The sequence below is a fragment of the Gymnodraco acuticeps genome, unplaced genomic scaffold (assembly GCF_902827175.1).
Source record: "Gymnodraco acuticeps unplaced genomic scaffold, fGymAcu1.1, whole genome shotgun sequence".
Lineage (NCBI taxonomy): Eukaryota > Metazoa > Chordata > Actinopteri > Perciformes > Bathydraconidae > Gymnodraco > Gymnodraco acuticeps.
The window spans coordinates 2,644,848-2,657,475 of NW_022990235.1; positions in this window are offsets into that span (position 1 = coordinate 2,644,848).

A 12,628-nucleotide genomic window follows, 5' to 3' on the forward strand; every position below is an offset into this window, starting at 1 on the left:
GTCCAGACAAAGGCAGCTGTATAGCCAATTTGGCTCGATAAATTAGAGTTGTTTCAAATAAAAACTTTAAAAGTATCTGAGCATGAATTCAGTGCCAGCTTTCTCTTTTTTATAGTTGTTATGTTTGGAAAATCCAGCCCTACTTTGAAAATAGTTTTTCAAAAAGTTAAGAATTAGGACACTCAATGAAGGAAACCTTGCTGTTTATATTATTCATTATGCCTAAAGTGTGACAAGCAGTGCCTGCTGCAGAACTGTGGAAGGGGAGTACATAATATTCTTAAACAACTCACTAGTGAAGGTCAAAGTCATTATTGTAGCTTACAATTAATGCTAAGGTGAAGAAGAGAATACTGGCAGCCCCATATCTTATTTTATGCATACTAATCAGATAGTAATGGGGGCCCTGCGGTGCCCTTTCACTCAAGCAGAACATTACTTGCGGTGTTAAATTATTTCTCATACTGGTCATGTTGATGCTCATATAAATGGACTGTTTGGCTCTTTAATTGAGACAAGCACTGCCTGCAATTTGTCCTACGTAGACTGGGCTGAAAATAGTGACCCGTCCTAATGAATCCTAAACATATAATCCCCTTGAAATACCTACCTTGAAACTGTTGACATGATTTCCTGATGTCTGATGATCTGTTCATGTATTATTAATTCCTGAAATTGTTTCCACAACTGTTTACAGTATAACATTTCAATAATTAACTTTCATTGTAAACGTTTTATTATCTAAGTTACAGAATATCATCCACTGAAAAAATAAACTAAATTAAGTATTGCCATTAGTAGAAAAATAACTTCTTGTCATGTATTTTCTGCCAGATAGCTACAATTACCAACCTCCAAATGTACATTGATGGCCCATTATAGTGCAATTACCACTACTGCACCATGCCATAACTTAAAGTAATGATCTAAATCTGCCAGCTGCACTTACAGCTTCTCCTCTATGACTCATTGTATCCGTGACCAGATTTTAATGTTCAAAGCCAGCCGATAAATACTGACATGTTTATATAAAATGAGCTTAAAACAGTTTCCACCCATCCTCCGCTTTCCAACTGTCGTCGGTATAATCATGCCTGCATATGACCGGGCACATTCGGAGAAAACCACTCTCCATCTGCTGCTTCAGGAAACGAACACAAGCTGTTTTCAGCTCAACACATCTAACTCAGACACCTGTTACTGTTAGACAGACTAGGCTCCTCTCGGCAGCTTGCACAATATTATAAATTAGCTTCCTGCTGCCTCCGCTGAATGTTATAGTCTACAGTAAGTTTACAAATGAAAATTACTCTACTCCTTCATGGTACTGTGATTCTAAGCGAGTGTGACCTTTGAGGAAAGTAATTTGTCATTTAGATTTGTTAGCAACAAACTTGTTTCTATTTCCTCCTGCTGTGTTCTTATGGACACACACTTAAGTGTAGGATTGAAGTATCAGCACCCAGTGAACATGCAATTGAGAATTGATTGACCAACATGAGGACAGTTTGACATTTACATCAAGTTTGGAAGCTATTTGCAACAGCTACAGTAATACCTCAATTGACTCTCTAAACATGATCTTATCTGTCATCTTTATCTTCCTGTGGAAAACAACCAATATGTGGCAACAGTTTTATCTTCATTCTGCCTACTATTACACATAATTGCTATATTTTCTAATAAACCACATCAAGTGACGTAAGGAATTATTTTATCAACCCTTACTGAGGCTAAACAAAGAAAATAAGCTGCATGAGACGAAGGCAGAACATTAAAAAAACATCTGTCCAACAGCTTTTATCTAGAGGTTGTTTTAGTCAGGTGCTGTTTAATGGATTCAGAGCAATTTCTCAAAACATTAGCTAAACACTATTTATTTATTTATTTGAAAGTTTCGCCTATGGTCTGTATCCAGAGCTTTGGGACTGCAAAGAACATTTCAATGTTGACCTGTATAGCCTTTTCCCTGAAAAGTTAGTTAAAAAAATGCATGTACTGTAGGACTGTGCACAGGACACATTGTTTCAATTACAACTCTTAATAATGTGAATTGTTCAACTATGGAGGCTCCATTGAAGTTTTATAGAGCCTAAACAAGTTTGAGAAATCATCCCAATGAAAGAATATTTAGTCTTATTTGCCGAGCCAGCAGTTTTTACTTGAATGTAATTAGCGCCATTTCTGAGGGCAGTGTCCAGTTTGTGTAGTATATCTTTGGTTCTGTCAGATTGTATATTGATCTGAAAATCTGTCATTTTGGATGCATTTATTGTATCTGTATCATGGGTTGGTTTCTGTGGGACTCTTCGTTTTGGCTTCCTAAGACAACTTAACATTGCAATTACGGTTAGTATTAAAATGCAATCTCCATAAATAGAAAGTGTTGGGAGGGTAACTTAAAAAATGTAATCAATTAAAAATACAATTTACTAAAACGTAATCAGTAAACCAATTTAAATATCATAAAAGTAATGCTACTTGATTAGTTCCTTTACTTTTGGATTATGCATTAGCCTAGTAAATACAATCTGAGCAAACAGAAAATGCTCCGTTTTAGTTCAATTAATACAGTTAAGCTCACCCACAGTACACTCTAAAAACAAATGCCTTGGCTCAACAAAGAAAATCAACGCAACAGTTTGCATCGATGTTTATTGAGTTAAGACAACTTCTAATGAAATTGTCTTAAAGCAACAAAGTTATTTGAGTTAGGGGAGAAGGCTTTTCCTCTACAATCAGAGGTGTTTTTTAATTACCACTTACTTAATAATTGGTAGCATAAACACAAGTTTTGAAGTTGATTATTCAAAAGATTAAGTTGTTCCGGCTAGTTTTACCGTATGATTTAAAAGGAATTTTAAATCGTGTGTACTTAATTACCATCATTGTGAACACACGTTTTTAAGTTGACAACCATTTATAAATTAAGTTGCTCCAAATATATTGTATTCAATAGTTTTTTTTCTGAGCTTTTTCATGTTTTTGCCTTTAAAGAAAGAAATTAATTGATTCCACAACAAAAATATTAGGCAATTCACTTTTTATTTTGAACTGCAGTTGTTTATTTCAACACATGATGTTTCAATCAGGAGAGAATTCATTTTGTTTGAACATTTATTGACACATGCCATATGATAACGGGCATGAACACCTGAAATCACAGCTGACTGCAGGAGAGAGGAGAACCATTTCATAGTTTGGCTGCAGCACGGTGATTGGCTGCTGGAGAATGAGGTGAAATGTAATAGGTTAAAGAGAACGCCTGTGATGAGCTGATTATATGCAGCTGCGGAGTGAATGTATATACACCCAGTCTTCCTGAAAGAACTTGCGCTGAGCTTCATTTCAATCTTGAAAAAAAAGATAAATAACACAAATTTAAATTGCCCCCCAAATAATAAATAAACACATAAGCCATATTACCATGGGACATGGGGACACAGCAAATACATGCTGCCATCACAACGAAGTTAGAGGCCTTTGCATATTTAAAACCAGTGCCAAATATGTAAAATCTGTAAAGTTTTTGTAAAACTACAGAAAACAAACTCTCAATGGCCACCAATCTGCAGATCACACACATCCATTTTACAAAAGATGTAACAAAGATGTTTGCACTGCCGACAGTCATTATTTCAAACAGTTTGAACACATTTAACGCAGAATGCTTGCTCATTCATTTGTTTCCCTCGACCACGATGGTTGCCATGGTATGGTCAGATCCTGGGGTGGACCGGTCACTGATGAAGGCGATATTCATGTCCTTTTGAAGCACATTAAATAATAGTTTAGCGCATAAGAGATAATGAATTAGGTAACTGCATACTTTTTAAACTGTCACTCTTAGCGAATTCAGAGCCATTATTACCAGCTGCTAAAGCAACTCTGGTATTGTTTTCACCTATTGAGTCTGCATGTGTGTGTCGTCATGGCAATGTGGTCCTGAAGACACACAGAGGTGGTTTTGAGTACTTTGCCTAGTGTTTAAATGCATGTGGACAGATTTTGTCAATCACAACCGTGCAAGTTTTAGTGTATCTTCTCATCTTTTTTGCAGGTTCCATACAATATGTGAACTGGTTAAGTGAAGAGCAGAAGCCACTTTTCAAATGTTGCACAATCCTTTTCCCATGCCATTGCTGTCAACACCTATCCATGCTGAACGTTGCTAAGATATTATTGATTGGGGTGTGGCCAAAAGTGCAATATGCTTCAAAATGTAACTGACAGAGAGCAGTGCTTTTGTCCTGTGCCCATGGATTTTATTTTATTTCAAGATTTTTAATTACGTCGCTAAACTCCTTGAAAAGGTCCTCTTCCTTTTCTCCAAGGTACACGACAAGGCAGCGGATGGCTATAGTTCTCTGCGTACTTCAATTGTATTGTGCTATTTTTGAAAAAGGAAAAAAAGATAAATGACCTAAATGAATATATTCTGAATGGGTGACTGCCAACAACTTGCATTTCAATGACAACTCTAAATAACGATCCTACCTCAAGAAGCATGTCCTTGATCTGCTTCACCGAGATTCATTTTGAATAAAAAGCGATATCACAATAGTAACCAAAGTATTTGTACTCTCACATTAGCCTCTACTACTTTGTATCCTCTAACAGAACTATTCACACACTCTAAAAACGAATTGAGGCGACCTTTCACCTCCACTTAATTAAATGCATGGTTGCAAGATAAAAATGTGAGTTAATTGATTTAGATAAACATTTTAAGTTGCAAACATTACTTTATAAGTTGTGTTGACGTAATAATGTTGGTAATTACATCAACTTAATATTGTGTGTAATTTGAACTCTGATTTCTGTGTTAATTGACTTAAAACAAAATTCAAGTTGTAGTAAGTAATTGGCTTGATAACTTAATTGTTCTGCACCTTGAGTTAAGGATTTGAAGTCCACTCCCACTTAACATGTCTGGACAAGTTCCGACAGTTAAGACAAATATAAATACTATACAAAGGACATTTTAAGGTGAGTGTCATCTTTTGTCATTGAAATACAGTAGATAGCCTTGTAGTTGCACTGTATAGGCAAATTGCTGTTTGACCAAAATTAGCAGCCTTTGAACTGTGAATAGTTCTGTGAGAGGATACAAAGTAGAGGATACTGTGAGAGTGCAAATACTTTGGTTACTATTGTGATATTGCTTTTTATTAAAAATGAATCTCGGTGAAGCAGATCAAGGACATGCTTATTGAGGTAGGATCGTTATTTAGAGTTGTCATTGAAATGCAAGTTGTTGGCAGTCACCCATTCAGAATATATTCATTTAGGTCATTTCTCTTTTTTACCTTTTTCAAAAATAGCACAATACAATTGAAGTACGCAGAGAACTATAGCCATCCGCTGCCTTGTCGTGTACCTTGGAGAAAAGGAAGAGGACCTTTTCAAGGAGTTTAGCGACGTAATTAAAAATCTTGAAATAAAATAAAATCCATGGGCACAGGACAAAAGCACTGCTCTCTGTCAGTTACATTTTGAAGCATATTGCACTTTTGGCCACACCCCAATCCATAATATCTTAGCAAAGTTCAGCATGGATAGGTGTTGACAGCAATGGCATGGGAAAAGGATTGTGTACAATTTGAAAAGTGGCTTCTGCTCTTCACTTAACCAGTTCACATATTGTATGGAACCTGCAAAAAAGATGAGAAGATACACTAAAACTTGCACGGTTGTGATTGACAAAATCTGTCCACATGCATTTAAACACTAGGCAAAGTACTCAAAACCACCTCTGTGTGTCTTCAGGACCACATTGCCATGACGACACACACATGCAGACTCAATAGGTGAAAACAATACCAGCGTTGCTTTAGCAGCTGGTAATAATGGCTCTGAATTAGCTAAGAGTGACAGTTTGAAAAGTATTCAATTACCTAATTCATTATCTCTTATGCGCTAACCTATTATTTAATGTGCTTCAAAAGGACATGAATATCGCCTTCATCAGTGACTGGTCCACCCCAGGATCTGACCATACCATGGCAACCATCGTGGTCGAGGGAAACAAATGAATGAGCAAGCATTCTGCGTTAAATGTGTTCATACTGTTTGAAATAATGACTGTCGGCAGTGCAAACATCTTTGTTACATCTTTTGTAAAATGGATGTGTGTGATCTGCAGATTGGTGGCCGTTGAGTTTGTTTTCTGTAGTTTTACAAAAACTTTACAGATTTTACATATTTGGCACTGGTTTTAAATATGCAAAGGCCTCTAACTTCGTTGTGATGGCAGCATGTATTTGCTGTTCTATTTCGTATATGGCTTCGCCCTCTAAGGCTATCGCTATTGGGTTTACCCTTCTGCGCCCCCGCGCAGTACTGAAACACTTGTAGTCCACGCCCACCCGCTAGGTGGGCCCCACCCTCGGGCCACCTTCCGGTATAAATAGGGAGGTTGCCCGGTGATCTGCTCCCTCTTTTCTTCAGCAACCAGCAGTTTACTGAAGCACGAGAAAAGCAACATCATGAGCAATAAAGAGTGTGTCCGTATGTGCCCTTCGTGCAATACGGGCTACATTATGAGCTACGATATGCGCAGCCTGTCTGGGGCCAGAGCACGCGGACGCGGCTCTCAGCCAGCAGGTCGCATGTCCTCACTGTGTGCGTCTTCCTTCATCCGACAGGAAGCGAAGGGCGGACGCTCTAGCTGCTGCGGGGGAGGAAGACGTCTGGGGTGGGCAGGAGCCCATCCAGGACAGCCTGTTTATGGAGGCGAGTGGGGGGCAGGAGTCGGACGAGTCCTTCCCCGCCTCCCTCCAGGGCTCACCATGCGGCTCTCCCCTTCCCCCTCTTCCCCGGACGGGGGAGACGGGGTCGGAGCGAGAGTCAGAGGTGGCGGTGGAGCACGTGGTCCCCTTCTCCGTGGCCACGGCGCTACCGGCATTGGGAGGCATCATGCTGGAGCTGCCGGAAATAATCGGCAAGGCAGCAGCATGTAGAGGTCTCCCCGTTCCACGAGTACGGGAGAGGGTGGCTCTGGACGACATGGCGGGCGTGTTTTCCCGGGTGCAGACGGGCAGGAGTGATCCGATCTGGCCGCGCTTCCCCGCCATTAGGCGTTATCAGGAAGGTGCAGCGGCGAACCCGAGGAGCTTGAGGGCTCCGGTGGCCACCTTTGTCCCCTTCACCAAGGTGGAGGGTTTCACAGATGAGGTTTTCCCAACCACCCCCGCTCTGGAACCGAGCTTAACGGCATTTTTCGGGGTGAGACAGGCCAACTTGGTCGCCGGACGGCGCCCTATGTTGACCGACCCCAAGGGCCAGTATGTCGCCCGCCAGGCTGACCGGGCGCACCAGTGTGCGTTCCAGGCGTCGGCAGCGGCAAACAATATCGCTTTGCTGACCAACTCGGACGTTGGTCGAGCGATCCACCACCATGGCTCCAGAGGAGGCGGAGGAGATCGCTAAGGCGGCCAGCACGGCGCTCACGCTGTGCGCAGCCGTGGCGGTGTCCCAGGCGAGGATTACGGCCTGGATGACACAGATCCAGCGTCACCTCTGGTTACAGCAGGCAGCGGTCACAGAGCCAGCCAGGAAGGTCTTACTGGACGCTCCGATCAGCTCGGACGGGCTGTTCGAGCCCCAGTTCCTGGCCATGGTTGATTCCATGAAGGCGGCTTCGGAGCAGGCGGAGGACATCCGCCAGCACGTCGGCTGGCTCCAGCCAGCGGTGAAGCAGCAGCGACACCAGCGGCAGCAGCAGCAGCCAACCCGGCCACAGCGGCAGACGGACAGACACCAGCGTCCGTCAGCGGCGGCTGGGGCACCGACCCGCACCTCCAGGGCACCGTCCCGCACCTACGGGCCCCCACCAGAGAAGGGGGGTAAGAAGGGAGTGAGGTACTCCCGTTCGGCGTCTACTCCACGAGAGCCGCCGAAAAAACAAAGCCGGCCTTGACGGTTTGGGGGGGGAGTGTGATCGAAATAAAAGTCGTTTATTTCCTAACATGTGGTCTGAGTCATCAGTTACAAATGTGTGTCACATATCCCCCACCCTGGGAGCTGCCTATGACCTGTCGGTTAATAGCCAGCCGGGTTCGGTACAAAAGCCTACGCTATTTAATCTATCGATTAATAAGCTGCGGAGCACAATAATTACACCAACTGCCTCCAATCTGATGATTAGTAGGCGGCATGGTTCGCGACAGGCTTCTGATGGTTATGACTCTTCGGTTATTAAACCACAGACCTCGCGGCATTCTTCTGTCCGAGATACGCCACCTATACACGGTCATAATAAGCCCATGAGCGCAGTGTTAACGCCTCATGTGGATATTACTGCACACACCTCCATCCATCCTCTGAGCGTGTACACGTCTCATGATGCGAGGCGGAGTGATACGCAGCGTGTGGAGGCCTCCGCACAGCCCTTTCGCTCTAGGCCCACCTTGGGTTGCCTCACGGGCAGCGGCGGCGAGGGCTTTGGAGTGGCTCGTCGTCATGACAACCACAACACATCTCGAACAGGCGCGCCTGCTGTCACAGTGTTTCTCGGCGTGGCAGCGCCTGTGTTTGATGGACGGATGGATGCACAGGCTGATCAGCAGAGGGTACACCCTGCAGTTCGCCTCCCCCCCCCCCACAGTTCAACGGGATACAGGTGACATGCCTAACATCCCGAGAACAGTGTCTTGCGCTCCAAGCAGAGCTACGGGAACTCCTGTTGAAGGAGGCTATTTCCAGGGTTCCCCAGGAGGAAGAAAATCAGGGGTATTACTCCCGCTATTTTCTTATCCCGAAAAAGACAGGGGGAATGAGACCCATCCTCGACCTGTCAGTTTTCAACGAGGCAATAATGAAAAGACCTTTTCACATGCTGACGGTCAAAAAGGTGCTAGAGTGTGTTCACCAGGGAGATTGGTTCACCTCTATAGACCTGAAGGATGCTTACTTCCATGTGCCCATCATTCCGAAACACAGGAAATTACTGAGGTTTTCATTCCAGGGAATAGCGTACCAGTACAACCGTCTGCCGTTCGGCTATTCCCTGGCTCCTCGTACTTTTTCAAAGTGTGTAGAGACGGCGCTGCAGCCGCTACACAGAGGAGGAATGAGAGTACTATTTTACCTGGACGACCTGCTGCTGCTGGCTCGTTCCAAGGAGGAGGCGGCTTTACAGACGGTACAACTCATATCGCATCTGTCAAAGCTGGGTTTCATGATCAACTGGAAAAAGAGCTGTCCTGTTCCAGCCCAGAGTATTGTTTACCTGGGGGTGGAATTGAACTCAGCCCGCATGAGAGCACGACTCTCACGGCAGAGAGTAGAAACGCTGACAGCTCTCCTTCAACGTGTCATACCACGCAGTGTGGTGACATCACTCTCCGTGATGCGGCTGCTCGGCATGATGGCAGCAGGTCACGTGGTGATGCCCCTGGGTCTCCTACACATGAGGAGACTGCAGAGGTGGTTCATCAGCCTCCGCATCGACCCCATTCGACAGAAGATGCGCATGGTGGTCATCCCTCTGTCCGTGGGTACAGATTTAACATACTGGAAAAGTCCCCACGTCCTGTCAGAGGGGGTTCCCCTGGGCAGAGTTACGTCACACATCTCGGTGTTCACAGACGCATCTCTCTCAGGGTGGGGAGGAACGTGCATGTCGCAGGCAGTGGGAGGACAGTGGCCGGCTCACATGTCTTTCCACATAAATGTGCTGGAATTGATCTCCGTACGGAGAGTAATTCAGCATTTTGCCCCGTTGCTGCGGAATCAGCATGTGTTGATTCGCACAGACAACAAAGCCGCGGCGGCCTACATCAATCGCCAGGGGGGTGTACGCTCAGTGCAGCTCCTGAACACAGCCAGACGGCTGTTGATCTGGGCGCGCGCACACGTGCTCTCCATCAGAGCACTGTATGTGCCCGGAGAGCTGAACAAAGGGGCAGACCTCATGTCCAGAGGAGGTCCTCGCCAGGGGGACTGGATCCTCCATCCCGAACTGATTGCCCAGGTTTGGAGCCAGTTCGGGAAAGCGGAGGTGGATCTGTTCGCCGCACGCGGGAACACGCAATGCGAGCTCTGGTTCTCCCTGTCAGCACGGGACCACCCACCCCTGGGGGTGGACGCGTTCGCACATCGGCCATGGCCCAGGGGACTGCTGTACGCCTTCCCACCAGTCCCGCTGATTCCTCGGTTCCTGGACCGAGTGCAGGAAGAGCGGCTGTCAGTGATCCTGATAGCCCCGGAACGCACGGGAGCTTCCTGGTTTCCATGCCTACAGCGTACGCTGTCAGGCAGGCCGTGGGAGATTCCGTGGCGGGGGGATGCTCTCTCACAGGTGGAGGGAGCGATCTACAGTCACCCAGTGATAGGCCAGCCCTTATGGGCATGGCCCCTGAGCGGGAACACTTAGAGAGCTGGGGTCTCTCTCAAGATGTTGTACGCACCATTCAGGGAGCCAGGGCCGCGTCTACCAGAGCGTCCTACACAGCCAAGTGGGCAGCGTTCCAGCGTTGGTGTGTAGGGAGAAGCCTGTACCCCATTACGTGCCCCCTGCCTCACGTGCTGTCATTCCTCCAGCTGTTGTTGGACAGGAATTTGGCGTTCAGCACAATCAAGGTGTATGCGGCTGCCATATCATCTTGTCATGTGGGTTTCGGAACAGGGACGTTGTTCAGTCACCCCCTGACGAAACGGTTTCTGCAAGGGGTACGAAGACTCAGACCGGTGTCACGCGCACTGGCGCCTCAGTGGGATTTGGCTTTGGTGTTACGATCACTATGCAAAGCCCCATTTGAACCTTTAGAGGAGGTTCCCCTCAACATGTTATCAACCAAAGTAGTACTGCTTTTGGCTCTAACATCGGCGAAAAGGGTGAGTGATTTATCCGCTCTCTCTGTGGCACCGTCATGCCTCCGGATCCAGGGGGATGGCAGTTCGGCTGTGTTACGTCCTAACCCAGCCTTTATGCCAAAGGTCATCACTAGCTCTTTTAGATCAAGAGTGATCACCTTGGACGGGTTTTTTACGCCTCCTCATAAATCGGAGGAAGAAGCCACATCTCATCTCCTCTGCCCGGTGCGCGCGCTGGCCTGCTATGTGGCGCGCACAGCGGCAGTGCGCCGTTCTCAGCGCCTGTTTGTGCATTACAGAGAGCACTCGATCGGGCAACCTCTGTCTACACAACGGCTGTCACACTGGCTGTGTGAGGCGGTGTCACAGGCGTATGTCTCATCGGGGGTGGAGCCCCCGGAGAATATCAAAGCGCACTCAACCAGAGGAATTTCCTCCTCCACGGCGTTGAGCGGAGGAATGTCAGTGGAAGATATTTGCACGGCTGCATCTTGGTCTTCCCCCTGTTCATTTATTCAATTTTATTTGAGGGATGTTTCCCTTTCCTCTATGACGCACCCTGTACTGGGTGTCCTGTCAGAGTGAGTGACGTCAGGGAGCCAGCTGAGCGCCTCTCTCCTGCCTCTCGGCACACAGAGAGCGGCCTTTTTCCCCTCGTAGGAGAGGGATGTTCCCCTTCCTCTAATACACTTCGTACGAAGCGTGTGATTAGAGTGAGTAACGTCAGGGATCCAGCTGAGCGCTCTCCTACCTGACTGGCACGGAGAGAGCGGCTGTTCACCCTCTAAATATCGCAGGATAAGGTGGGACCTTCATCTCTACTTCTCACAGCGGTCGGTATGTATTGTTCCCAGCCTTCACCCCGTCAGGAAAACAGGTATGTTTGCTATGTTCCAGGGACGGGGAGGTGCCATTACGCATGGCACAACAGGCAGGGGGGTGTTATTGAGCAGGTGTGTCTGTGCTTCTAGTGCTGGACGGACCCAGTGGGGCGCAGACTACATCATGCTTCGCCCTTAACCCAATAGCGATAGCCTTAGAGGGCGAAGCCATATACGAAATAGAACTGAGGTTACCTAACTGTAACCCAGCTTCTATGAGTATTGGTGCAGCCCTCTAAGCACCGGGCCCCACTGGCTCTACGAATAGCTGAAGAAAAGTTATATTGTATGGGAGCAGATCACCGGGCAACCTCCCTATTTATACCGGAAGGTGGCCCGAGGGTGGGGCCCACCTAGCGGGTGGGCGTGGACTACAAGTGTTTCAGTACTGCGCGGGGGCGCAGAAGGGTAAACCCAATAGCGATAGCCTTAGAGGGCTGCGCCAATACTCATAGAAGCTGGGTTACAGTTAGGTAACCTCAGTGTCCCATGGTAATATGGCTTATGTGTTTATTTATTATTTGGGGGGCAATTTAAATTTGTGTTATTTATCTTTTTTTCAAGATTGAAATGAAGCTCAGCGCAAGTTCTTTCAGGAAGACTGGGTGTATATACATTCACTCCGCAGCTGCATATAATCAGCTCATCACAGGCGTTCTCTTTAACCTATTACATTTCACCTCGTTCTCCAGCAGCCAATCAACGTGCTGCAGCCAAACTATGAAATGGTTCTCCTCTCTCCTGCAGTCAGCTGTGATTTCAGGTGTTCATGCACCTTATCATATGGCATGTGTCAATAAATGTTCAAACAAAATGAATTCTCTCCTGATTGAAACATCATGTGTTGAAATAAACAACTGCAGTTCAAAATAAAAAGTGAATTGCCTAATATTTTTGTTGTGGAATCAATTAATTTATTTCTTTAAAGG